The 5209-nt window shown below is 43.0% G+C and overlaps 1 long non-coding RNA gene across 1 annotated transcript; it reads left to right on the forward strand.

Moving 5' to 3' along the window:
• Positions 1 to 212: 212 nt before the first annotated feature.
• Positions 213 to 4997, forward strand: LOC120233084. The gene is made up of 2 exons (XR_005528710.1): positions 213 to 550; positions 4824 to 4997. It is a non-coding gene; the product is annotated as an uncharacterized LOC120233084 (long non-coding RNA).
• The last annotated feature ends 212 nt before the right edge of the window (positions 4998 to 5209 follow it).

Genomic DNA, 5209 nt, shown 5'->3' on the forward strand with positions numbered 1-5209 from the left:
GGTTCCAGCAGCCAATCGTGGCCCGCAGAGTAGCCGGGCAGCGCCCGCCCCCCAGTCCGACTTCTACCAATCCGAAGAAAACTAGAGGCGGGATCTTGCTAGGGTTTTCCCTCGTGGCTGGAAGGGCGGGGGAAGGGGCGGGAACTAAGTTGGAGGCCGAGGAAGTGGGGTGAGAGAGTGACGTGGGGTGGCCCGAGAGCCGGCCTGCCAATTACAGAGCGGCGAGAGACAGCCAGAGCCAACAGGAACGGAGTGAGAGGTTCTCCGACCAATGGGAGTCTAGGGAGAGGAGACGGGAGCCAATGAGGTCTCCGCGTCCCACCACTGGGGCGAGATGGTCAAGTGTGGGAGGCAAGTTGGTCCCCACTTGGGACTCTGTCCGGTTGCCTAGCAACCGAGCCGGGCTTCTGTAAGATTTTTGAAATACCTTCTTTGAATTCAATCTTAACGTTTTCTAGTTTCCAGAGAAGCCAAGCGCGCCTACCTTACAAGTTGAAGCAGGATGTCACTCAGAATTTGTAAATGTGTAAATATTCTAAACACCCTATTTGTCAGTACTTAATACCTCTATTCAAAACTAACGTGACTAATTTTAAGAGACTGCTATTGGTACGATTCTTCCTAAGTAAACTGGAAACAAGACGGTTTGGGGTTAGAAACCAGTGAGGACGTAAGGGGCCTTGCCTGAGCAGGGAAATTGATCCCAATTGTAGGGGTTTGGGTAGCCCGCGCACTCTGAGGAAAGGGGCTCCAATCTGGCCTCACTGTATCTTCTGAGCTTGATATAGGGTAGGTGCCAAATAAAAGGTTGTTGAAAGAAGGAAGGGCCCCATAATTGCCTGTTTAGCGAATCCATGGGATATGAACTGTCTAGCTTCCCTAGAAAAGAATAAGGAGCAGGAGAGGCAGCCAGAGGAAATCACTGGGAACACCATTTGGGAGAATCCAAGGGAGGACAATTATGGCCTTAAATTAGACTCTGCCTCATCGCCTCCTTAGATTGAGAATTCATAAAACTTAGATTTGGCGGGGGACCCTGAGGGTCGTTCCTATCTCTCCCCCTCTGTTTCACTGAGACCCAGGAATGCTGCTAACAAGAGCCCATTGATGATTCTGTGCATCGCACAACTACTTTTATATGAGATTTATTATCTGCTATAGATATTAACCTAGGAAGAGACATTGTCACCAGCAAAGTGGCAAAATATACTGGCAATGGAACTATTGTGAAGTGGTGGCGTAAGTTACTCAGGGAAACAGGCCACTCAATGACTATCATCGCCCCATAGTATTGCCTGATTCATACACCCAAAAAGTAGATGTTAAAAGAGAGAAAAATTGCCTGGTTGTGATCAACAGCACTTTTGAGGGGGGAATTAAACATTCTTGGCATATTAGAATGCATTGAAAGACAGGAAGGACAACCAAAGGAAGAAGATACAGCTTTATCCTTAGAAAGGAGAGTAAATAGTTCCAACTCCAGGAGCTCACAGTAAGAAATGATTAGCAGATAACTGTGAGGATGATCATCTTGTACAATAGGAAATTCCCAAAAGGCACAGATTGTCTTTTTGATCGAGTTAATCTTCAATTAAGCAAAGTGAGCACAGTTATTGATACTGGGAAGCTAAGCAATAAGCAATAAAATGGGTTAATAATTAGATATAGAGCATCTTAATTGAATTTTTAAGAACAAGCCTCAGAGATTCTGTGAAATATAATAGATAATACGAAGCTACACAAATATCAGCTATGGCCCATGCAGTTGAGGACAAAATAGACATATATCTATTTTGGAAGGGGCTGCAAGTTTCTCTGCGGTACAATTTTATACAAGCATAGTCAAGTCAATGCCGTACTTGAATGTGCATTTTTAAGACATAGTAAGATCTATGTTTTCTTATAGTTTCTAAGTTGAATGCTAAGTCATATTGGTCATGCACTATAGATGCTACACATCAAAGTCAAAATATGGTTTATTGTTCTGCCCTGCTTTGAAAGGAACAAAAATTTATTAGAGGCAGGAACATCTAATGATAGCCTTTAGTATTATAAATTCATCCATTGGACAAACACTTTTTTGCTTGCTTTGTAGCAGGGATTGTGCCAGGCCTATGCTGTCCAATAAAGCAAGCATTAGCTGCATGTGGCTCTTGAGTACTTGAAAAGTGGCTAGCACAAAGTGAGATGAGATCAGTGTAAAATACAACCCCGATTTTAAAGACAGTACAAAAATAGGAACTAGCACCTTAATTATCTTTATATTGGTACATGTTACAATAATATTTTGATTCTATGGGGTTAAGTAATATATGTTATTAAAATTAATTTCACCTGTTTCTTTTTAGTTTTAGTGTAACTCCTGGAAAATGTAAAACTTTATCTGGGCTCCCACTTGTGCTAGACAGTAGGAAGACCCAACAAAAGACTCTTTCCTCAAAGAGTTCATAGTCTAACAAATGGAGAAAAGTAAATATGGCAAAAGGCTGGGTTTCCATCTCACTAGGTAAAGAGTAGGAGAGGGTGGGATAGGAGGAATTTTCAAATTTGCCAATTCCATCTCTTCAGGTTTAACAGCTTTATTTTGCCTAAATATTCCAAAGATTCAACGTTTAATTCCCTATTAGGGCTATTTCTCCACAAGCCCCTCGACTGGGCAAGATGGATTCTGGAGGAGCTCACTGGGTTGTTGTACATCGGAGGAGAGCAGGGTGCTCAGCCCTGCTCCTGGGCCCTCCTGCTGGCCTCCTGGTGCTCACAGGAACCCGGACTCGGCTCTGCAAAATCTTAAGGCTCATCATGGCTTTCACTGGATGCCTTACCAGCAGTCCACCCTCAGCAGCCCTACCGCAGACCTTGACTTGAGGCTCCCTCACCCCCTTTTGCAGCATGACCCCTCAACGTAGCCAGTTTCAGCTCTCTCCTGTGCTCTGTGTGACGTGAGGAGTTTCTGTAGTTCTTCCACACAACTCGGGACCTGTCCCTACCTGACAGCACAGTGACACTAGTTCACCTCCACTGCTGCATTCCAAAGTAGGCTGTGGTACCCAGGGATATAGTTTCCTTTCTCCAGAACCATCATCCACCCCCTCCTCAAAGATTTCTTAATGGGAACTTGATTGAAAACCCTACTGATTTAGCACGTTTACCCCAACAATCCGGTAGTGTTTCCAACAAGACTTCTCTTCAGGGGTTTATCTCTTGCACTTCCTCTTTCCCACTTCATCCCTGAAAGGGTTATTACTATGTGAGGATGCATGACAGATATTTCTTAAGTAGCACAATTAGTAATCACAACATAGTTCAAGTGCTATACAAAGAAGCATGCCCAAAGGATGCTAGAAGTTCAAAGGAGAAGCATCGAACTCCTCGTGGTGTCAAAGGAAGGTTTTCCAGAGCAAGTGATATTTGTTCATTTATCATGTTCAGAGGTCTTTACGGAGCACTACAGTGTGCCAGGCACTGTTCTAGGCTCAGAGGTTCATTGTGGCAAGGAAGACAGACACAATTTCTGTTTGTGTTTCCTTCAGTGAAGGAAAACTGAACATTATGTAGGAAAAACAATAAGTTGATGTCTCTTCAGGCAGTGAGAATACTGTGAAGAATAGAATGCGGTGTAGCAATGAGACAGAAAATGCCTGTGGGGTGGACACGTCCGTGAGGTGGATAGGAAAAACCTCTCTGAAATAATGCCACGTGAAGGTTGAGAAGGACCCAGTCTATGAAAATCTGGGGTCAGAGGGATGCCAAGTGGAGGGGCCAGCAGGGGCAAAGGCTTGCCTGGTGAAGAATAGAAAACAAAAGGCCCATGTGTCTGAGCTGAGTATGGAAGGAGTGACAGGAGATATCTGGGTCATGGACCTAGGTCATGAACAAGGGAGGGTGCGTCATTTCAGGGAAAGAGATCCATCAACTGTATAATGTGGGAACTGCAACTTCAATCAAGAATGATAGCGTAAGTTCAAGTGGTGGTGAGTTCCAGTAAAATCTCCCTTGTGCTGGGTTTTTCATTTAAAATGGGTGTTAATAGAGCAGAGTATGGTATTTTTTCCATTCAGTTGGGAAGAAAAGGAGTGAGTTCAATGGAATGTTCTTCCCACAGTGTGATCTTGAGGTTAATCTACTTCTCACTTGTCAACATTTGTAGTAAGAGTTTACTGAGTATATAGTGTTTTTCTGAGATTATAATATGTATATTGTATACACAATCTCTCCAATTTACCACTGTGTAAAACCCAATTTACAAATGAGGAAACCGAGGTGCAGAGAAGTTAGGTAACTTACTTCAAGTTACTCAATTAAAAAGTAGCAAAAATAGAATTCAAATCTAGATCTTGTGATGTCAAAACCCATGTTCCTTCTACTATTCTATACACAGAAACACAGTTGTGTTCAAAGAGGGTGGACTGGGGTGGGGTGGTATATGTCAGGTAAGGGAAGGTAGGTAACTTCTCCCAAGTGGCCTCAGAGGACAGCACTTAGTACCCTAGGGACTCTTACCATATAACAGTTGGTGCCTGGTTTATGGGCTCAGCAGACTTCTACCAGCTTAGTAAGAGCAAGTCCATCTGTGAGGGGTGCACTGCATAACAAGTTTATGATGCATAAAATCAGAATGCCAGTTTACTACTGATAGTACAAAACAGACCACAACCCTCAAAGTCTACATGACTCACCCTCTAGGTTAACCAACACAGAAAGTCATGTCATCCTCAGAATACTAATTGGCAAACATGGAATTGGGAAGAAAATTAGAAACACAGCTCTTTCAAGCTCTTCTTCTCCTCAGGTTAGGGTAACATCATGTATCCATTTTTCAATAGGATGGTCTTCCCAGTAGGAGTGAAGATAAGCCAAGGCCATGAAACTACCAATGAACTTTACCCACGCCACATTAAGACTGGCTTTGCCAATGGCTCAAGAATACTTGATACATAATCCACTCCTAATCGCTTCTTCTGTGACTCATTCTTAATTAGACATGGTTTGCATTTGTATCTATGACTTCTTTTTTTATGAATCCGTGACTGACCATCTCTACTTCCCATTCTGTTCTCTAAACAAGTCAGTACAATCAGTCAGGTTAAAGTCTAGTCTTACTGCCTGAGTAATATTTGATTTCTTCAAAGTAACTTTTTCTATCTCTGCTTCAGTATGTGTCAACTTGTTAAAGGTTATTCTTCAGCAGATGACAGTTTCCCGGTCCTTG

The sequence above is a fragment of the Hyaena hyaena genome, unplaced genomic scaffold (genome assembly GCF_003009895.1).
Source record: "Hyaena hyaena isolate Hyena2069 unplaced genomic scaffold, ASM300989v1 scaffold_83, whole genome shotgun sequence".
Classification (NCBI taxonomy): Eukaryota; Metazoa; Chordata; class Mammalia; order Carnivora; family Hyaenidae; genus Hyaena; species Hyaena hyaena.